Source organism: Pseudophryne corroboree, chromosome 5 (genome assembly GCF_028390025.1).
Source record: "Pseudophryne corroboree isolate aPseCor3 chromosome 5, aPseCor3.hap2, whole genome shotgun sequence".
Taxonomy (NCBI): domain Eukaryota; kingdom Metazoa; phylum Chordata; class Amphibia; order Anura; family Myobatrachidae; genus Pseudophryne; species Pseudophryne corroboree.
In genome coordinates, this window is record NC_086448.1 from 594,779,972 (window position 1) to 594,804,500 (window position 24,529).

Consider the following 24,529-nt stretch of genomic DNA (forward strand, 5'->3'; position numbering starts at 1 on the left):
ATTTTACTCACCGGTAAATCTATTTCTCGTAGTCCGTAGTGGATGCTGGGACTCCGTAAGGACCATGGGGAATAGCGGCTCCGCAGGAGACTGGGCACAACTAAAAGAAAGCTCTTGGCCTAACTGGTGTGCACTGGCTCCTCCCTCTATGACCCTCCTCCAGACCTCAGTTAGGATACTGTGCCCGGAAGAGCTGACACAATAAGGAAGGATTTTGAATCCCGGGTAAGACTCATACCAGCCACACCAATCACACCGTATAACTCGTGATACAATACCCAGTTAACAGTATGACAATAACTGAGCCTCTCAACAGATTGCTCAACAATAACCCTTTAGTTAAACAATAACTATATACAAGTATTGCAGACAATCCGCACTTGGGATGGGCGCCCAGCATCCACTACGGACTACGAGAAATAGATTTACCGGTGAGTAAAATCTTATTTTCTCTGACGTCCTAAGTGGATGCTGGGACTCCGTAAGGACCATGGGGATTATACCAAAGCTCCCAAACGGGCGGGAGAGTGCGGATGACTCTGCAGCACCGAATGGGCAAACTCTAGGTCCTCCTCAGCCATGGTGTCAAACTTGTAGAATTTAGCAAATGTGTTTGACCACGACCAAGTAGCTGCTCGGCAAAGTTGTAGAGCCGAGACCCCTCGGGCAGCCGCCCAAGAAGAGCCCACCTTCCTCGTGGAATGGGCTTTCACTGATTTAGGATGCGGCAGTCCAGCCGCAGAATGTGCAAGCTGAATCGTACTACAGATCCAGCGAGCAATAGTCTGCTTTGAAGCAGGTGCACCCAACTTGTTGGGCGCATGCAGGATAAATAGCGAGTCAGTCTTTCTGACTCCAGCTGTCCTGGAAACATAAATTTTCAGGGCCCTGACTACGTCCAACAATTTGGAAGCCTCCAAGTCTTTAGTAGCCGCAGGCACCACGATAGGTTGGTTCAGATGAAAGGCTGATACCACCTTAGGGAGAAACAGGGGACGAGTCCTCAATTCTGCCATATCCATATGGAAAATCAGATAAGGGCTTTTACATGACAAAGCCGCCAATTCTGATACACGCCTGGCCGAAGCCAAGGCCAACAACATGACCACTTTCCACGTGAGATATTTCAATTCCACGGTTTTAAGTGGCTCAAACCAATGTGACTTTAGGAAATCCACCACCACGTTGAGATCCCAAGGTGCCACTGGAGGCACAAAGGGGGGCTGAATATGCAGCACTCGCTTAACAAAAGTCTGAACTTCAGGTAGTGAAGCCAGTTCTCTCTGGAAGAAAATCGATAGAGCCAAAATCTGGACCTTAATGGAACCCAATTTTAGGCCCATAGTCACCCCTGACTGTAGGAAGTGCAGAAAACGGCCCAGCTGAAATTCTTCCATTGGGGCCTTCCTGGCCTCACACCACGCAACATAATTTCGCCAAATGCGGTGATAATGGTTTGCGGTCACTTCTTTTCTAGCTTTAATCAGCGTAGGAATGACTTCCTCCAGAATGCCCTTTTCCTTCAGGATCCGGTGTTCAACCGCCATGCCGTCAAACGCAGCCGCAGTAAGTCTTGGAACAGACAGGGCCCCTGCTGCAGCAGGTCCTGTCTGAGCGGCAGAGGCCATGGGTCCTCTAAGATCATTTCTTGAAGTTCCGGGTACCAAGCTCTTCTTGGCCAATCTGGAACAATGAGTATAGTTCTTACTCCTCTTCTCCTTATTATCCTCAGTACCTTTGGTATGAGAGGAAGAGGAGGGAACACATAAACCGACCGGTACACCCACGGTGTCACTAGAGCGTCCACAGCTATCGCCTGAGGGTCTCTTGACCTGGCGCAATACCTTTCTAGCTTTTTGTTTAGGTGGGACGCCATCATGTGGCCTTTCCCAACAGTTTACAATCAGTTGGAAGACTTCTGGATGAAGTCCCCACTCTCCCGGGTGGAGGTCGTGCCCGCTGAGGAAGTCTGCTTCCCAGTTGTCCACTCCCGGAATGAACACTGCTGACAGTGCTAACACGTGATTTTCCGCCCATCGGAGAATCCTTGTGGCTTCTGCCATCGCCGTCCTGCTTCTTGTGCCGCCCTGTCGGTTTACATGGGCGACTGCCGTGATGTTGTCTGACTGGATCAGCACCGGCTGGTTTTGAAGCAGGGGTTTTGCCTGACTTAGGGCATTGAAAATGGCCCTCAGTTCCAGAATATTTATGTGTAGGGAAGTCTCCTGACTTGACCATAGTCCTTGGAAGTTTCTTCCCTGTGTGACTGCCCCCAAGCCTCGAAGGCTGGCATCCGTGGTCACCAGGACCCAGTCCTGTATGCCGAATCTGCGGCCCTCTTGAAGATGAGCACTTTGCAGCCACCACAGCAGAGACACCCTGGTCCTTGGAGACAGGGTTATCAGCCGATGCATCTGAAGATGCGATCCGGACCACTTGTCCAACAGGTCCCACTGAAAGGTTCTTGCATGGAACCTGCTGAATGGAATTGCTTTGTAGGAAGCTACCATTTTTCCCAGGATTCGCGTGCAGTGATGCACCGACACCTGTATTGGTTTTAGGAGGCCTCTGACTAGAGATGACAGCTCCTTGGCCTTCTCCTCCGGGAGAAACACTTTTTTCTGTTCTGTGTCCAGAACCATCCCCAGGAACAGTAGACGTGTCGTAGGGACCAGCTGTGACTTTGGAATATTTAGAATCCAGCCGTGCTGTTGTAGCACCTCCCGAGATAGTGCTACCCTGACCAACAACTGCTCCCTGGACCTCACCTTTATCAGGAGATCGTCCAAGTACGGGATAATTAAAACTCCCTTCTTTCGAAGGAGTATCATCATTTCGGCCATTACCTTGGTAAATACCCTCGGGGCCGTGGATAGACCAAACGGCAACGTCTGGAATTGGTAATGACAATCCTGTACCACAAATCTGAGGTACTCCTGGTGAGGATGGTAAATGGGGACATGCAGGTAAGCATCCTTGATGTCCAGTGATACCATATAACCCCCCTCGTCCAGGCTTGCAATAACCGCCCTGAGCGATTCCATCTTGAACTTGAATTTTTTTATATATGTGTTCAAGGATTTCAAATTTAAAATGGGTTTCACTGAACCGTCCGGTTTTGGTACCACAAACATTGTGGAATAGTAACCCCGTCCTTGTAGAAGTAGGGGCACCTTGACTATCACCTGCTGGGAATACAGCTTGTGAATTGCCTCTAGCACTGCCTCCCTGCCTGAGGGAGTTGTTGGCAAGGCAGATTTGAGGAAACGGCGGGGGGGAGATGTCTCGAATTCCAGCTTGTACCCCTGAGATACTACTTGAAGGATCCAGGGATCCACCCGTGAGCGAGCCCACTGATTGCTGAAGTTTTTGAGACGGGCCCCCACCGTACCTGGCTCCGCCTGTGGAGCCCCAGCGTCATGCGGTGGACTTGGAGGAAGCGGGGGAGGACTTTTGCTCCTGGGAACTGCCTGTATGCTGCAGCTTTTTCCCTCTACCTCTGCCTCTGGGCAGAAAGGACGCGCCTTTAACCCACTTGCCCTTATGGGGCCGAAAGGACTGTACCTGATAATACGGTGCTTTCTTTGGCTGTGAGGGAACATGGGGTAAAAATGCTGACTACCCAGCTGTTGCTGTGGAAACGAGGTCCGAGAGACCATCCCCGAACAACTCCTCACCCTTATAAGGCAAAATTTCCATGTGCCTTTTAGAATCTGCATCACCTGTCCACTGCCGAGCCCATAACCCTCTCCTGGCAGAAATGGACAATACACTTATTTTAGATGCCAGCCGGCAAATATCCCTCTGTGCATCTCTCATGTATAAGACTGCGTCTTTAATATGCTCTACGGTTAGCAATATAGTGTCCCTGTCTAGGGTATCAATATTTTCCGACAGGGAATCTGACCACGCAGCTGCAGCACTGCACATCCATGCTGAAGCAATAGCTGGTCTCAGTATAATACCTGTGTGTGTATATACAGACTTCAGGATAGCCTCCTGCTTTCTATCAGCAGGCTCCTTTAGGGCGGCCGTATCCAGAGACGGTAGTGCCACCTTCTTTGACAAGCGTGTGAGCGCTTTATCCACCCTAGGGGATGTTTCTCAACGTGACCTATCCTCTGGCGGGAAAAGGTACGTCATTAGTAAACTGTTAGAAATTACCAGTTTATCGGGGGAAGCCCACGCTTCTTCACACACTTCATTTAATTCCTCAGATGGAGGAAAAACTACTGGTAGTTTTTTCTCTCCAAACATAATACCCTTTTTTGTGGTACCTGGGGTAACATCAGAAATGTGCAACACATTTTTCATAGCCTCAATCATGTAACGTGTGGCCCTATTGGAAGTTACATTAGTCTCATCGTCGTCGAAACTGGAGTCAGTATCCGTGTCGACATCTGTGTCTGCCATCTGAGTTAGCGGGCGTTTTAGAGCCCCTGATGGCTTTTGAGACGCCTGGGCAGGCACAGGCTGAGAAGCCGGCTGTCCCATATTTGGTATGTCGTCAAACCTTTTATGTAAGGAGTCGACACTGTCACGTAATTCCTTCCACATAACCATCCACTCAGGTGTCGGCCCCGCAGGGGGTGACATCACATTTATCGGCATCTGCTCCGCCTCCACATAAGCCTCCTCATCAAACATGTCAACACACCGCACACACACAGGGAATGCTCTGACAGAGGACAGGACCCCACAAAGCCCTCTGGGGAGACAGAGAGAGAGAGTATGCCAGCACACACCAGAGTGCTATATAACACAGGGATGAACACTATAACTGAGTGATTTTCCCTTATAGCTGCTTAAATATATATTGCTGCGCCTAAATTTAGTGCCCCCCCTCTCTTTTTTACCCTTTGTAGCTTGAAATTGCAGGGGAGAGCCTGGGAGCGATCCTTCCAGCGGAGCTGTGAGGGAAAAATGGTGCCAGTGTGCTGAGGGAGATAGCCCCGCCCCTTTTTCGGCTGACTTTCTCCCGCTTTTTTATGGATCCTGGCAGGGGTATTTTTCACATATATAGCCTCTGGGACTATATATTGTGAATATTTGCCAGCCAAGGTATTAATATTGCTGCTCAGGGCGCCCCCCCAAGCGCCCTGCACCCATCAGTGACCGGAGTGTGAGGTGTGCATGAGGAGCAATGGCGCACAGCTGCAGTGCTGTGCGCTACCTTGTTGAAGACCGAAGTCTTCTGCCGCCGATTTTCAGGACCATCTTCATGCTTCTGGCTCTGTAAGAGGGACGGCGGCGCGGCTCCGGGACCGGACGATTGAGGTCGGGCCCTGTGTTCGATTTCTCTGGAGCTAATGGTGTCCAGTAGCCTAAGAAGCCCAAGCTAGCTGCAAACAGGTAGGTTCGCTTCTTCTCCCCTTAGTCCCTCATAGCAGTGAGTCTGTTGCCAGCAGATCTCACTGAAAATAAAAAACCTAAAATATACTTTCTTTTCTAGGAGCTCAGGAGAGCCCCTAGTGTGCATCCAGCTCAGCCGGGCACAAGATTCTAACTGAGGTCTGGAGGAGGGTCATAGAGGGAGGAGCCAGTGCACACCAGTTAGACCAAAAGCTTTCTTTTAGTTGTGCCCAGTCTCCTGCGGAGCCGCTATTCCCCATGGTCCTTACGGAGTCCCAGCATCCACTTAGGACGTCAGAGAAAAGGTTGGTTTTTGACCTGAGAGAGGAAAATTTGTGTTTTTCAGAGTTCAGAAACTGAGCATAATATGGTAAATACAAGATCAAGGCAGTTACCCTTCTGATGAGTAGAGGAGTCAGCCTATTGGGAGAGGCTGAGGGAGGAGATGAGAGAGTAGTTTGGAAGCATGAGCAGCAGATTTCAGACTATCAATAGTGATATTGAAATCACTCATGATAATGGTGGAGAGCTCAGAGGATAGGAAGTGGGGGAGATAAGTAGAAAAATCTTCCAAAAATTGCCTATGTAGCCCAGTTGGGTGATAGATTACTGCAACACACTAAGAGAAAGAAGTGTAAATCCTGATAGATAGATAGATAGATAGATAGATTAATGTAAATGCGAGTGATGGAAACTATGGTTGAATTGTGTATGTGAAATATTGGGATAGTAATAATACAACCCCACCTCTTGTACTGTTACAGGCATAGAGGTGTGTGTGAAGTAGAGACCACTGTGTTACAGGGGAGGACATGTCTGATTATTTGACCTAAGTTTCTGTCATAGCCAGCAGGTTGAATTTGTTAGAAATGGAGAGGTCATGAATGGATGTTAATTTGTTACAGAGTGTGCATTCCATAAGGCACATTTTAGTGATCTGTAGGGTGATGGGAGACATGTGATGTTTATGAGTTTAGCTGGATTTATATATTGCTTTGAATCAGGTGAATATGAGTGGGGCAAGTGGTTGGGGCTTGGATTTGGTGAAATGTAACCAGTAAATAGAAGCAGGAGAAATAAATATACTTGTAGGAGGTTTGTGAATGTTTTTTATGGTGATAGGTTGTGCATGTTATTGTTAATGTATAACGATAAGTAAAAAAGCTCATAAGTATTAAAAACAGTATATAAGTGTATAATTGAAGTGGCAATGTGTTCAGAGGGGAGAGTTGCAGGAAGAGTGTAGGAGAGTGTAGTATGTAATTGCTTTTGAGTAAATACCATGGAGTGAAATGAAGAAAAGTAATCTGTGGTACATTGTGTGTTTGAAGTAAAACTGAAATAAAACAAAAGTTATTTAGGTGCAGAGCGTAATGAAGTTTAAATTGTTAAAGTAAAAGATTCAAATACCTGTTTACTGACGTTGTTCAGCTGTTCATTTTCAAACACTTAGTGTAATGAGCAATTTGTATATGTGAACGCACATTGACCAGCACAGCTGACCCTATATTACATCTAAAGCAATACTATGTCTAATTAATACAGGCTACCAGAGTGGCATTGTTTAGATGATGACTATGAAAACATCAGTCTAGTATACCTTCATAGACTATGCATTACTGAGCAAAATTTCAAACAGTTATTTACAATTGCAAGCAAATCAAACTGTTTTCACATATATATACAAATTGGTCGCATAGTGTTCTCAGACAGCCTGAGGATTTCAAATTGAAATATACTGTATGAACATACATTTAAAAATACAGATGAGTTGGCATGGGTAAAAGGTGGGTTGATTTTCTGGTAGTTCCTTAGCTGCAAAGCTGTTTCCGTCCTGAATTTTCATAATATGTAACAACCCTTAAAAAAAACCTTTTAATACCAAAAACCTTGAAAAACTAAATGGCTGATCAGCTTAGTAGTTCTCCTTAAGAATGGATACTAGACATGTGTGCTCAGTAGTTCCAATCAAAGCCCAATTACCCACCCATATCTACAAAACCTGCAATAAAACACCAATAAAAACAAACATTGAGTTTTCAGTTTACCAATATTCAGGATGTTAAAATACATTTTTAGCCTAGTACAAATTAATAACTGCTGCTATAAATATTGTCAATGTAATTACCCAAATATAATGAATTCAGGCTGCAGCATGTATTCAATATTCAGCCCAGCACTACAAGCACTTTCCACTCCCTCTTTCGCCCACCTTGACTGCTCTCCTCACACTCTGCCCTTGACTTTGCCACCTACTTCACATACAAAATTTACTCCATATGTCAGGACATCACATCCCACCAGACCCTCATCAAACTGCCCCCTCCTTTCCTTGATTACCCCTCCTCATCCATCTTACTAACTCAGACTTATTTTTCCCCTGTATATGGATAGGACATCATGTCCATCATCCAGTCCACCCACCCTCCACCTGCCCACTTGACCTTATTTCCTCCCACCTCCTTTGCCACCTCTCTCCTTCTACCTGTTCCTATCTTGCATACTTCTCAATTTCTCCATCTCATCAGACACTGTCATCTCTACCTTCAAGCATGCCTTTGTCTCCCCATTCTAAATAAACCTACACTTGATCCTAACACAAGTCTGCCCCTCCCCATTAGAATGTATGCTCTCACAAGCATAGTCTATCATCTACTTCATGCTCTCTACAATGGCACCTAACCCTCAGTTTCTGCCACCCTGATGCTTATTTCCTGTTGCTTATACATGAATTTAATAAATGTAATTCTGTATAGGTTCAACTGTGATGAGTTGGCATAGTTTCAGAGAGTTCAAGGTATTAAATGTCATAGAGTGGTGGGTAATGATATCTAGAACATATGGGAATTTACCTATGAGTAAGTTGATGTGAGGTGTTTGTGTATCCTTTTGCCAATGAAAGTGTTCTAGTGCAGGACTTCTGGAGCCTTCAACCAATGTTAACTTTAGTCCAGAAAGTGTCATTAGGTTCTTTGGTCTAACATAACATTATTGCCCTGTCTAAAGTGGTGGTTCACCAAAGACTATACATACTTCTTGTAGGAAGATGGGAACAGGTGCTGAAATAAGTACAATAAATGCTGAATTTTGGGGCTTTTAGAGAAATAATGTAGCCCAATTGTGTTTATACTTATGTATGAAAGAAGTAATTTTTTTTGTGTTGAAATTCATTAGGTGAACGTTGTATCTAAGTTCAATGTATACCCTATACTACTGACTATAGAGTTGATGAGCTCCTTGATTGGCTGTGTTGTGCCAAACATATCTCTACTAATTATCTAACAAAAGATTATTGATAGAGATGACTGAAATGTATAAACTAAAGGCTGTGTTCTCTAATCCTTGAGTTTGCACCAATTTGTAACCATGTATTTTCACATCCATGATCTTTCTGTATCTTTAATGATTAGGTTATATAGCCTCAACTAATTTATGCTGATGTCTACTGTGTGTATTGTTTGACTGGAGGTCGGGAGACCACCAGTCACTATGCTGATATCCCAGTATTGAGATGCCTGGTGTGTGTGTGTATGTGGGGGGGGGGGGGGTGAGCGCAACAAAGACACAGTTTCCATTTCAACTCTATGGGTGTAGTGAACACCCATGAGTGGGAGTAGTCCCTGTTAGTCATCATGCTGACTGCCAGGATTGTGAGGGGGTGGGATGTAGGTTCCGGTACTGTGACCGGCGGTCTCCTGGCCACCGGTCACATAACTGCATCCTGTACCTAGATGATTCTGTAATTTATAGTGTAGACTGCAAATAACATTTAAATCATCTCTGAACTGTGTTACAGTGTTTATGAGAGGTGGGTTTAACAGATAATTTTAAGAAGTGTGCCATTAGGAAGAAATTGACTAAATAATTGGGGTACATTGTAGGTAATGGCTATCTTAAGCCACTGATAGATAAGGTTCAGATCTTCAATAACACCTCAGTACATTTTAATAAGAAGCTGTAAAGTTAATGTTTCTGTTCAGCAGGTGGACTTGCAACAGAATAAAAAATTGTCACCAAATAAGTTATTGTCTTAAATGTCACATTGTTTTTCTTATTGTGAGTTACATTCTATGTGAGGTTCCTTTGTTGCAAGCTTCTGATTTTACACAACAATTTGTGTTAAATATAGATGTTTTAATGTGGGTTTAGGTGCTGTAATATGTCAAGAGTCTGAGTGTATGGAACATCCTGCAGCTCAGCCTAAAGCTTAATTCTCATTAAGCCTGTTGTTCTATAGTTGAGAAAAATTGTCTAGTGTTAAAGTTTGCTACAGAAACACTCCATTATTTTTTATTGTGGATTTGTTTTGAGGTAGTCATAGATCATGCTTCTTTGAGGTGGATCTACTTTATGAGAGGCTCTACTGTCTATTTCATGCTATGGTAGCTTGCCCTCCAGCCTTTTTCTTTCATTGTGCATTGCATGGGATGTTTACATTTATTATCTTTTTGTTCAGGCCAGTTTGAGAACCTACTGTATCTTCCACATTGGGTGATCAAAGACCATTCTTTAATCGGGGGGATATGTGGCAGACTTCTTCCTCTGAGGAATGATTTTACCAGATGGGGTATGGTTGTTATTTGCACTAAGATGACTGAGATCCAATGATTTTTATTTAGAGTTAGGTGTAAATACAGTTACAAGGGGAAATGTCTTATATCTTTGATGGGACTAAATTGGAGAGCAAGATTAAGAGTTTGTAGAAATTGAAGGTTGATAGGCATGTCTGTAGGAGTGTGTGTGTTTTGCAGCTTTATTTTTAATCACAGTACATACATTGTACAGTACATTCATTGTTTATACATTAGTGCTGTAAAACCACATGACCTTTTTAAATAGTAATATATTTACCTTTTGTCAGGATCCTGGACTATTTCATGCATGTACTAGTGTTCTCTGAAGCTTACCCCCTGATGTGCAGGGATTTTTCTCAGTCCAACAAAGTGCCATGCAGTTCTCAGCTTTCAGCTGCAGCATGTGTTGTGTTGCTCATTTCTGATTAAACCACCTGTGTGGGGATTCCTCTGTGTGAGTAGCTGGGTAGATCCTATGTACAGCATTTATGTTTCTTTGTCCATTGTTTCCAGCCATGTTACCTGGTCAGCTGACCAGACTGTTTACCAATAGGAGTGCTAGAATCCTCAGCTGACTCCTTCCTCCAATGGCAGCCTACCTAAGGGTATAAATCAGGTCTCCTGGGAACAGGAAAGGTCCTGTACAACTTATTTCTTTAGTGCATGGTGCTGTGTGTTGCTGCTCCAGGTTCCAGGCTCCAATCTGTGTCCCTACGTGTTCTCCAGTGCCGATTACCATCGGATTACTCTATGTGTTCTCCAGTTATTATCGATTGGTATTTCATTATCTTCATGTTTTCCATTGTCTCAAGGAACTAAGTGCCATCGGTCAACATAATCTGTTTGTTCAAGTGTTTTCAAGTTCTCCACTTCTCAAGTACCGAGTGCCATTGGTTAAACATCATTTGTTTCTTCAAGTGTTTTCAAGTTCATCAGTTCTCAAGTGCTGAATGCCATCAGTTAAACATCATTTGTTTCTTCATGGTTTTCAAGTTCACCAGTTCTCAAGCACTGAGTGCCAACAGTTAAAATTAATTTGTTTCTTCAAGTGTTTTCAAGTTCACCAGTTCTCAAGCACTGAGTGCCATTGGTTAATAATCGTTTGTGTCTTCAAGTGTTTTCAAGGTCTCCAGTTCCCAAGTATTGAGTAGTATCGATTACATTGATTTATTCTCATTAACCTTCAAGATTTTCTCAGCAGTTACTCTTACAGTTCAGCTTCATCAAAGACTCTCATTCTCTTTCTGCCATTAGTTATTTCTTTGTAGGATTCCTCAGCTATTTCCGGGTATCTGTCCAGGGGTTAACAACCTGGATATCAGAAGCATTGAAGCCCAAATCCCCATAGGAGGGGGTCATTGGTGAAAACCAGTGCTTAAAGTGGTCCTGGAGAGGTGGGGGAACTCATCTCCCCCACAACCCCTCCCCCTTAGCGCGCCTTTGGCGCGCGTGCCGCAATAAAGGGTGTGGTTTCATAAGGAAGGGGCGTAGCCACACAAAAGTACCCCAAATTCAAAATAATGCCTCACTGTAGCACAAACTTATTCACATTGCCCGCCCCACATGCTTACAGAATGCCCCCAGTAGTGCTCACCATTAAATAAGTAAACAAATATATATATCTCATGTTTCTCCAGCAGAACTCAATAAGGACAAGAGTTGGCTTTAGTGACTAAAGCCAACTCTTGTCCTTATTGTGTGCCGCTGGAGAAACATGTATGCCTAAATAATGATCATATTGATTTTATGAGGAGTGCTGTCTTGGGGAACACACACTGGAAGGCCCCCTCTCTTTCCCCTGCAGAAACTGACCTCAACTGCAGGCCTGCGGTACGGGAGGCTGTAGCATTGGCATGGCGCATGTCGGCACACGAGGAGAGAGTGCAGGCAGGTGGAGAGGGAGGACACGTGGTGTGACGTCATCATGTAACATCGTGGGACGAGTCCAAGAGGGTGATTCAAGTGCGCGGCCGCCGACGAGGAAAGAAAGCACACTCATTCACTCACATGACCTGACAGCGGGCGCAGCAGGAGAAGGGCACAGGAATGTGCAGCAATAAATGTAGGGCACGTGTGGGGGGTGCGCACACCTATCATCCTATGCATGTGTGCGGGGGGACCCACTGTCACGGGCTCCGGCGGTCCCATTACGCTGTGCTGCGGGGAGACAGATTTGCCGGTCCCAGAATCCGTATAGGGGAAGGGGCTGCGCTTTTGAATCTAGCACCAATCACATATCGCGGACTGTTAGCCAATGAGAAACTGCCACTAGGTAGCTTCTCATTGGCTGGCGGTCCGCGAGCCATGATTGGCTCATGCCAGCTTTTGAAATAGCCGCCCCTTCTTTTAATTGGATCTGCAGCTGGTCCGCAAGCCGGGATTGGCTGGCGGACGCTGCAAACTTTACAATGCAGCCGGGACCTGATGCTGTGGCCGGACGGAGGCGGAACTGGTTCCGCCTGCAATTAGAGGTGACGGAACGCAGTTCCGCCCCATTCCGGCCCACTTTAACCCCTGGTGAAAACATTCTAGTGGGTTTGACTCTGCATCTCTAGGCAGGTCTCACCAACACTTGGTTCTAGCGGTATATGAGGAAGTTCTATATTTGTCCACCTTGTTTATTGTGGCATTCTGATTCAGTAATCTCATCCCAGGAATCACCAGTTGAGTACACAGGGACCCAGGGTGTGACACCTTTTCATTATGAAGTTATAAATCACTGTTCTTTTTGCCATATAACTATGTGACTAACAATGCTAACGGATGTATCCCTCTTTGACACATATGGTTATTTCTTATTCTAGGGCAGTTTAACCTGTTCTCTTAATTGGATCTGTCACTCCCCAAGCTTCTTGATGGCCACATGATGGCTGTAAGGCATTTATAATGTGAATGTTTCAAAGACTCTTTGCTCACTGGATCATATTTTTTCCCATAGTTTCCATCATGTAAATTGAATGGCACTTAGCATAAAACTGTGAAATTATAGCATCTTGAATCAATATCCTAAATAAATACTAATCATGCCATGCGTCTTCTTACTAGAAACCAAAATTATTTATTTTTCTAATATACCTCGATTTTAGACAGGATTCGATTGGCCTTCAGTAGTGGTGATGATATGCTGCAGCATTGCACCATTGCAAAATGCCATGCTATAGCATGGTAGATGGTATGCTAGTGCACATATGCAATGGATGGCTGATGTTTATGCATGTGCAAATGAGGTCTTCTATGAACATATAGTTTCACCTTTCTAGTTTATGCACCATTAGTGATGCCAGCAACAATAAGAAAGCATCACTGGAAAAAAGCATCCAATGGTGGGAAAAAAAACCTCAATTGGATTGGGAATATTAATGGACCCCAACCCCTGGTATGCAGTGGTCTTCCTTAGAAAAGATTACCAATCTAACCTAGACTTAGACCACCTATTGCTCTCCTGCTGTTGAGAAATTCAACATGCCCTTACGGGAAAAGACATCTCAAGGAAGTAAAACTGAAAAGTGGGTAATTTAACTCTACTGATCACAGGAGTAGGGTACGGAATCCTGGCGGTCAAAATACTGACGCTGGAATCAGAATGCCAACAAGGGGATGAGTGGAATGGGTACCTTGTGGGCTCAGTGGCTTACTTCACTTGCTACAGGTTCTATTCCCACTCAATGGGTGTCGTGGACTCCCAGGAGTGGGAATATCTGTGGCTACACTGCCTGTGCAGTCTATTCTGTCAGTCTTGATTCCAGAATCGGTATTTTATCCATCGGGATTCCGACCGGTGGGATTCCAACTACATCCCGATCACAGCAAAAGAAGCTATTACTGATCAGTGCAGATTGGTAAACTGATTTGATTGGCAAATGTCACAGCATTTTGATATGAAGCAGTTGTAGGTTTTTGCTGAGATACATTGACAATAGAATGACTTATTAGGAGTAGCTTTTAACCATGAACCAAATAACCTTCAGGTATGTCTTGATAATCTGAGAAAAAAAACATAGTGAGAGCATAAAAAAAGTTGTGCAGAAAGAATCCTTGGTTGGAATCAAACCCAAATCTTAATCTGTAAAACATATTTAATTGTTTGTGTATATATTGTTATGTTCAACTTCTTTTCCAGCTTAATTTCTTTATTGTCATATTTTTAAGAGCAATGTAAAAGTTTGACGATGCATGAATATCGAAAGAATTAAAATTTCCTCCATTTACTTTTTTTTTTTACATGGATAAAAGGCTTCTTGGAACATACTTCAGTTGAATAGCAACAATAGACATTTTTTGAGAGTTAACGAATAAATGGGATCATTCATTTGAAATAGGTGTCAAAGACTATGCACAAATCATATTCACATATTTTATCTTTTACATTGCAGAAAAAGAAACTCAAGACACACATAAATTGTGTTCCAATGAATTTTCTACATTATAGAGTACTGAAGTGGATACAATTATCAGTAAAGACCAATGATTGTTTATGTAAAAGAGAAACGAAGAAAAGATAAGTCGTGAAAACAAGAAAGAAAATCCTTAGTAATATACTCTGAGTTCTTTAATTGCAATATGTATTATGAGTTCCACTACATTAATGAAATGAAGCTTTGTACAATAAGGAGTTAATCTTAACTCAAGTACTTGTAAATGTAGTGTACTGTAGATTCATATTTACACTTACATGGATGTACAGTCTGATGTCAGTTATGTGGCTGTCTCAGAGCTGGCCTTAGCTATAGGCAGGCTAGGCATTTGCCTAGGGCATCCAAGCATGTCTAGGGGCATCCAAGCATGTCCCTGCAGTATCTCATGCTGGGAGGGACAGTCCGCAAACTAACTGTTACTTTCCAAATGTATTCAATCAGTACTTGTATACACTGCTGTTTACATTAGTAAAAAAAATGCACACTGTGCCTTAAACTTCCTCTGACATGCTTGAATGCCCCTGACTTGTGAGACCTCAGACAGACAGCAGAAGCCAAGTAAATGCAATTCCTTGACCTGTGACATTTTCACTGACTATATAAGGTTATTACTGGATGGCTTCTATAACACATGTGTATTTTGGAAGACTGCTTCACAGAAACCTGACATCACCTATACTGCTTGTGCACATGGGGGAGGGGGACCCTGTTATCCTGTGTCCCTTATCCCTGTGCAAACCCCAGGTGTCTGCAGGGACATAACATGGGCAATGTTCTCCCCACACTTTATTTCCTAGTCAGTCCATGCCTTAAAATTCCCCTGCCACCCAGCACTGTAACGTGGTCAGTAAGTTGCGTTGTGCTTTTCTATATGAAACATCAGTGCAGCATGACTTTCGGACACATCAGACTGGAGGGCAGAGCATTTAGCTCCCACAGTATAAAGTAAAGGGCATGCAGTAACAGACACCAGCAAACACACTGAATAGTGAAGAGAATGGACAGTTTCTACATGTTTGATACTGGTCTTTTTGTATAACCAGCAAGTGTGGCAGTATCTGTGGCAGTATATGTGTATTATGGGCATTACTAATGTGGGGCATATGTGTAAGGTGCATTACTGTGTGGCATTATGTGTATTATGGGCATTACTAATGTGGGGCATATGTGTAAGGTTCCTTTACTGTGTGGAATTATATGTATTATGGTCATTACTGAGTGGCATTGTGCAGAGTTGAACTGGCCCACAGGGTAACCCCCCGGTGGGCCCCACTACCTGAGTGTTGCAGGTACAGATGCAGAACTAGCGGCGGAGCTAGGGGGCACCAGACAAAATTTTGCCTAGGGCATCAAATTGGCTAGGGCCGGCTCTGGGCTGTCTTGATTATATGGAGAATTTTAGACTAGTCAGTCACACTGATGTCAAAAATTACACCCTGTAGGTATTTTACTGTGAATGCTCAAGTCATATAGCAAAGTGATTTAAGAATATTAACCCCTTATGCCTTTGTTAATGCACTTATTTTTGTGTTTTTACAAAAATTGCATGCCTAAGACTCAGTTATGTATTGGCAAAATAATACTCATATAAACTTCGATAATTCAGACAGGACAAATAAAACAGTATTCACTGATAAGGCAATTTATTTAAAATACAGTAATGTGGAAATTTGCATATACAGGTTGAGTATCCCTTATCCAAACTGCTTGGAACCAGAGGTATTTTGGATATGGGATTTTTCCGTATTTTGGAATAATTGCATACCATAATGAGATATCATGGTGATGGGACCTAATTATAAGCACAGAATGCATTTATGTTACATATACACCTTATACACACAGTCTGAAGTTTATTTTAGACAATATTTTTTATAACTTTGTGCATTAAACAAAGTGTGTGTACATTCACACAAATCATTTATGTTTCATATACGCCTTATACACACAGCCTAAAGGTCATTTAATACAATATTTTTAATAACTTTGTGTATTAAACAAAGTTTGTTTACATTGAGCCATCAAAAAACAAAGGTTTCACTATTTCACTCTCACTCAAAAAAGTCCGTATTTCGGAATATTCCGTATTTCGGAATATTTGGATATGGGATACTCAACCTGTAATTAAAAAATACATTCGTCGATACGTATGTTTATTTAAAATGTGTTCACATACACTACAGCTCATTAGTTTCAATTAGAGATGTGAACTGGGCATTTTTCGGGTTTTGTGTTTTGGTTTTGGATTCGGTTCCACGGTCGTGTTTTGGATACGGACGCGTTTTGGCAAAACCTCCCTTAAGAATTTTTGTCAATTCGGGTGTGTTTTGGATTCAGGGTTTTTTCAAAAACCCCTCAAAAACATCTTAAATCATAGAATTTGGGGGTAATTTTGATCCTATAGTATTATTAACCTCAATAACCATAATTTCCACTCATTTCCAGTCTATTCTGAACACCTCACACCTCACAATATTATTTTTAGTCCTAAAATTTGCACCAAAGTCGCTGGATGACTAAGCTGTGACCCAAGTGGGTGGCACAAACACCTGGCCCATCTAGGAGTGGCACTGCAGTGTCAGACAGGATGGCACTTTAAAAAATAGTCCCCAAACAGCACATGATGCAAAGATAAATTAAAAAAAGAGGTGCAAGATGGAATTGTCCTTGGGCTCTACCACCCACAGGACATGCACACTTTAACAAACCCATCATTTCAGCGACAGGGTCTGCCACATGACTGTGGCTGAAAGGACTGGTTGGTTTGGACCCCCACCAAAAAAGAAGCAATCAATCTCTACTTGCACAAACTGGCTCTACAGAGGCAAGATGTCCACCTCATCATCATCCTCCGATTCCTCACCCCTTTCACTGTGTACATCCCCCTCTTCACAGATTATTAATTTGTCCCCACTGGAATCCACCATCTCAGGTCCCTGTGTACTTTCTGGAGGCAATTGCTGGTAAATGTCTCCATGGAGGAATTGATTATAATTCATTTTGATTAACATCATCTTCTCCCACATCTTCTGGAAGTAACCTCCTACGCCGATCGCTGGCAAGGTTACCAGCTGCACTAAACACTCTTTCGGAGTACACACTGGAGTGGGGGCAACTTAGGTAAAATAAAGCCAGTTTGTGCAAGGGCCTTTAAATTGCCTCTTTTTCCTGCCAGTATACGTACAGACTGTCTGACACGCCTACAGTGATGCTGTCACTCATATAATCCTCCACCATTCTTTCAATGGTGACAGAATAATATGCAGCGACAGTAGACATATCAGTAATCATTGGCAGGTCCTTCAGTCCGGACCAGATGTCAGCTATCGCTCCTGACTGCCCTGCATCACCACCAGTGGGTGGTTTTCGAAATGTTATCCTTTTCATGGCAGCTCCAGTGGCGGTAGAAAATGAAGGAGGAGCTGTTGGCGGGTCACGTTCTGCTTGACTTGACAATTGTCTCACCAGCAGGTCTTTGAACATCTGCAGACTTGTGTCTGCCGGAAAGAGAGATACAACGTAGGCTTTATACCTAGGATCGAGCACGGTGGCCAAAATGTTGTGCTCTGATTTCAACAGATTGACCACCCGTGAATCCTGGTTAAGCAAATTAAGGGCTCCATCCACAAGTCCCACATGCCTAGCAGAATCGCTCCATTTTAGCTCCTACTTCAATCTATCCAGCTGCTTCTGCAAAAGCCTGATGAGGGGAATGACCTGACTCAGGCTGGCAGTGTCTGAACTGACTTCGCGTGTGGCAAGTTCAAAGGGTTGCAGAACCTTGCACAACATTGAAATCATTCTCCACTGCACTTGAGTCAGGTGCATTTCCCCTCATTTGCCTATATCGTAGGCAGATGTATAGGCTTGAAAGTCCTTTTGCTGCTCCTCCATCCTCTGAAGCATATAGAGGGTTGAATTCCACCTCGTTACCACCTCTTGCTTTAGCTGATGACAGGGCATGTTCAGGAGTGTTTGCTGGTGCTCCAGTCTTCGGCACATGGTGGCTGAATGCTGAAAGTGGCCTGTAATTCTTCGGGCCACCGACAGCATCTCTTGCACGCCCCTGTCATTTTTAAAAAAATTCTGCACCACCAAATTCATTGTATGTGCAAAACATGGGAAATGCTGGAATTTGCCCACATGTTATGCACGGACAATATTGATGGCGTTGTCCGATGTCACAAAACCCCAGGAGAGTCCAATTGGGGTAAGCCAATCTGCGATGATGTTCCTCAGTTTACGTAAGAGGTTGTCAGCTGTGTGCCTCTTATGGAAAGCGGTGATACATAGCGTAGCCTGCCTAGGAACGAGTTGGCATTTGCGAAATGCTGCTACTGGTGCCGCCGCTGCTGTTGTTGCTGCGGGAGGCAATACATCTACCCAGTGGGCTGTCACAGTCATATAGTCCTTAGTCTGCCCTGCTCCACTTGTCCACATGTCCGTGGTTAAGTGGACATTGGGTACAACTGCATTTTTTAGGACACTGGTGACTCTTTTTCTGAGGTCTGTGTACATTCTTGGTATCACCTGCCTAGAGAAGTGGAACCAAGATGGTATTTGGTACCGGGGACACACTACCTCAAGCAATTCTCTAAGTCCCTGTGAACTAACGGCGGATACGAGATGCACGTCTAACACCAACATAGTTGTCAAGGCCTGAGTTATCCGCTTTGCAACAGGATGACTGCTGTGATATTTCATCTTCCTCACAAAGGACTGTTGGACAGTCAATTGCTTACTGATAGTAGTACAAGTGGTCTTTCGACTTCCCATCTGGGATGACGATCGACTCCCAGCAGCAACAACAGCAGCGCCAGCAGCAGTAGGCATTACACTCAAGGATCCATCGGAGGAATTCCAGTTAGGAGAGGACTCGTCAGACTTGCCAGTGACATGGCTTGCAGGACTATTGGCGTTCCTGTCTAAGGAGAACATTTACATTGAGGGAGTTGGTGGTGGGGTTTGCAGGAGCTTGGGTACAAGAGGAAAAAGGGATTTAGTTGTCAGTGGACTGCTTCCGCTGTCACCCAAAGTTTTTGAACTTGTCAATGACTTCTGATGAATGCGCTCCAGGTGACGTATAAGGGAGGATGTTCCTAGGTGGTTAACGTCCTTACCCCTACTTATTACAGCTTGACAAAGACAACACACGGCTTGACACCAGTTGTCCGCATTTCTGTTGAAATAATTCCACACCGAAGAGGTGATCTTTTTTTATTTTGACCATGCATGTCAATGGCCTTATTCATCCTATGGAGAAAACAGGTGTCTTCGTGGGTGCCTGACTTAAAAAAACCACCTCTCCATCAGAGTCCTCCTTGTCAATTTCCTCCTCAGCGCCAGCAACACCCATATCCTCATCCTGGTGCATTTCAACAGGGACATCTTCAATTTGAATATCAGGAACTGGACTGTGGGTGCTCCTTCCAGCACTTGCAGGGGGCATGCAAATGATGGAAGAAGCCACCTCTTCCTGTCCAATGTTGGGAAGTTCAGGCATTGCAACCGACACAACTCCTTGGGGATTTGTGATTTAGAAGAATGCACAGTTCTTTGCTGTGCTTTTGACAGCTTAACTCTTTTCATTTTTCTAGTGGGAGGATGAGTGCTTCCATCCTCATGTGAAGCTGACCCACTAGTCATGAGGAAAATAGGAGAGGGCCTTAGCCGTTCCTTGCTGCTTCATGTCGTAAATGGCATATTGGCAAGTTTACGCTTCTCCTCAGACACTTTTAATTTAGATTTTTGGGTCATTTTACTGAACTTTTGTTTTTGGGATTTTACATGCTCTCTACTATGACATTGTGCATCGGCCTTGGCAGACGACGTTGATGGCATTTCATCATCTCTGCCATGACTAGTGGCAGCAGCTTCAGCACTAGGCGGAAGTGGATCTTGATCTTTCCCTATTTTACCCTCCACATTTTTGTTCTCCATTTTTTAATGTGCGGAATTATATTCCAGTACTATATCTGGAATTACACGACAGTAATGTTTGGAATTAGATACCACTAGATAGATACCAGAACCCACTGTGACTGGAATGATGATGACCTATGCACAGTGACAGGACACTACCACAGCACCCTACAGCAGCTAGATGCAGCACAAGACACTGTACTTCTAGTCACCACAATGCAGCACTGATACTGAGCACAGATATTGAACACTGATGAGGATACTAGAATTGACACTGGGCAGCGAGAACAGCACTGGACTACTGTACTGTACTACTATATATCGGTCACCACAATGCAGCAATGATAATAATGAAGACAGATATTTATCACTCTTCAGGATACTAGAACTGACACGGAGCAGCAAAATACAGCAATGGACTACTGTACTGTACTGTACTACTATATACTGGTCACCACAATGCAGCACTGATACTGAGCACAGATATTGAGCACTGTTCAGGATACTAGAACTGACACTGGGCAGCGAGAACAGCACTGGACTACTGTACTGTACTACTATATACTGGTCACCACAATGCAGCAATGATAATGAGCACAGATATTGAGCACTGTTCAGGATACTAGAGTTGACAATGGGCAGCGAGAACAGCACTGGACTACTGTACTGTACTACTATATACTGGTCACCACAATGCAGCAATGATAATAGTGAGCACAGATATTGAGCACTGTTCAGGATACTAGAACTGACACGGAGCAGCAAAATACAGCAATGGACTACTGTACTGTACTACTATATACTGGTCACCACAATGCAGCACTGATACTGAGCACAGATATTGAGCACTGTTCAGGATACTAGAACTGACACTGGGCCGCGAGAACAGCACTGGACTACTGTACTGTACTACTATATACTGGTCACCACAATGCAGCAATGATAATGAGCACAGATATTGAGCACTGTTCAGGATACTAGAACTAACACGGAGCAGTAAACTACAGCAATGGACTACTGTACTGTACTACTATATCAGTGTTTCCCAACCACGGTCCTCAAGGCACACCAACAGTGCAGGTTTTAGTGATATCCAGGTTTCAGCACAGGTGACTTAATTAGTAGCTCAGTTATTTTGATTTAACCATTTGTGCTGAAGCCTGGATATCACTAAAACCTGCACTGTTGGTGTGCCTTGAGGACCGTGGTTGGGAATGCCTGTACTATATACTAGTCACCACAATGCAGCACTGATACTGACCACAGATATTGAGCTGATATTTAGCTGATATTGGGCTATTCAGGCAGAGAACGTAGCCACGTCCTCTCTGCTCAATCTACAATGCACGAGTGAAAAATGGCGGCGACGCACGGCACTTTATATGGAATCCGAATCTCGCGAGAATCTGACAGCGGGATGATGACGTTTTCCCCCGTTCGGGTTTTGCGACTAAGGCTGGAAGAACCGAGGCTGCCTCGGAACCGTGTAAAATAGGTGAAGTTCGGGGGGGTTCGGATCTCGACGAACCGAACCCGCTCATCTCTAGTTTCAATACACCACTGAAATTATTGAATTTTTTTAAAATAATAAACAAAATAAGACAGTTTGTAATGAATATATATTTATTTTGGCAAATATACATTGCACATTGTTTACAAATAAATTAAGTTTTAATTATCTTAAATTTATAGCTCATAAAAGTTTCCACCCTTAGTAGCATTTACAATAGTGTAAATGAGAGTCATTCTGTTAGTCAACAGATCTAAAGTTTCACCTCCTATTTCATCCCATTTGTCTTGTAGCAACTTCTGAAGGTGATTTTGGCTCATCACTTGCATATCTTATACACACCTGTCCAGATGATCCAAAACTAGCTCAATTGGACTGCAATCAGGACTCTGGGGTGGCCAAACAATGGTGGTCATTCCGATTTGTTCGCTCGTTGACGATTTTTGCTATATTGCGATTAGTCGCTTACTGTGCATGCGCAAGGTTCGCAGAGTGCATGCGGTTAGTTATTTTACACAAAAGTTAGGTATTTTACTCACGGCATAACGAGGATTTTTCATTGTTCTGGTGATTGTAGTGTGATTGACAGGAAGTGGGTGTTTCTGGGCGGAAACTGACCGTTTTCTGGGCGTGTGTGAAAAAACGCTGGCGTTTCTGGGAAAAACGTGGGAGTGGCTGGAGAAATGGGGGAGTGTCTGGGCGAATGCTGGGTGTGTTTGTGACATCAAACCAGGAACGAAAAAGGACTGAACTGATCGCAATGGCTGAGTAAGTCTGGAGCTACTCAGAAACTGCTAAATAATTTCTATTCGCAATTCTGCAAATCTTTCGTTCGCAATTCTGCTAAGCTAAGATACACTCCCAGAGGGCGGAGGCTTAGCGTGTGCAATGCTGCTAAAAGCAGCTAGCGAGTGAACAACTCGGAATGAGGGCCAATGTTTTTAAGCACCTGGTTTCATTGTTTTAACCGAATATACTTTTTGCAAAGACTGGAGGTATGTTTTGGGTTGTTATCTTTCACCTGTAATGTGAAACCATAATTAATAAGGTAGGTGCTGGAAGGGATGGCATGGCGCACCTGGATGTTGTAGTAGCATTTGAAATCCATGATTCAATTTATTTTTACAACTTCACCAACCGCACCACTTGTGAAACATCAACAGACCATAATGGAACCTCCTCCATGCTTGACTGTGGACTGAATACAAGCAGGAATCATGTGCTCCTCTGTCGCACAGTGAAAGAACTTGCTCCTCTTGGAACCAAACCCCTCAAAGCTCGATTTATCTGTGAAAAGAACTTCCACTGACTAGTGGTCCAGCTCCTGTGCTTTTTAGCTCATTAGCCTTTCTTTTTATTTATGGGCCTAAGCAATGGTTTTCGGGCTGCAGCAGATACCTTCAAGCCACCAGCTACAAGGTTGCATTTGATGGTTGTGCTTGACATGCTTTTTTTCCTCATTTCCATCAGAGCAGCATGTATCTAATGAGCTATTTGGAATCTGTGCTGAGTGGAACATACTCTGATGAAATTGCCCTTCTTATTTGTGGTCACTCATGGTTGTCCTGGTCATGGGTGATCACTTACTCCATGAGTCTTCAACCTGCGGCCCTCCAGCTGCTGTGGAACTATGCAGCCCAGCATGCCTTGCCTCAGTTTTAGCATGCCTTAAAAGCCAAACCGTGGCAGGGCATGCTGGGATGTGTAGTTCCACAGCAGCTGGGGGTCCACAGGTTGAAGACCCATGACTTACACTATTGTTTATGGCATAACTCTTGAGAGTGCACTGCACGCCACCAAGAAAAACCTTCCCCATGAGAGCAATTTCACGCAAACTATGCCCTGCATTTCTCAAAGTGAATATGGCAGATTGTTTTACAAATGATAACTCCATCCTAGGAGCCATTGATGAGACTACTTTACACATTTTTATAAGTGTTTACAGTATCACAATACAAGGCAAAAAAACAGAATTCTTCCTCTGTATATGTGCTGATGAATAAGTTGTATCTATTATCACCACGAGCACCTTGTGACCTTGCCTTTATAATTTGTTTATTTTTAGGGATCAGACATTATCTGGCTATTTGCATACCTTACAAGTTTTACTTGAGGAAGAGGGACCTTTGCAAACGGTGTAGTTGTGCACCTGGAATTTGTGTGTGTGGCTCCATGGACATGGGGCATAGATTCATAGGAATGCCGCACCTGAGACTCTCAGCAGGTGACCATTAATTGTCACTGCAAAATAATTTTGAAAAATTACAAAACAGGATGTTTATTTAAATCATGCTTATAAAATCAATCTCATTATTAAAAATTGTTATCAATTTTTACCCATGTAAAAATGTATACCACATTTTTATCCATATGCAGAAAATAAATATATCCAACCTAATTTTAAATTCTACTAACACAGGCATTGCATAGACTCTAATGTTGGATCGTAGCAGTAATTATGTGTATGATGCATCTCTTCCTACGTAGCTGACAGTGATGTTATGCATACAGTATGATGTACAATATCCTTCTATATATATCTGAAAATGTACTACAGTATTCTTAAAGCTCATTATAAAAAAATTATTTTACATGCATAAAAGAATACAATACTATTTTTTATAACACAGGAATTTTTATTCACAAGCAGGAGCAATAAATAACATTAATGTATAAATATTATGAATTGAAAATAAATAAAAAATTGTTCCAAGGGTAACATTTATCGAAGTATGGTTTCCTCGACCACAGGTGTT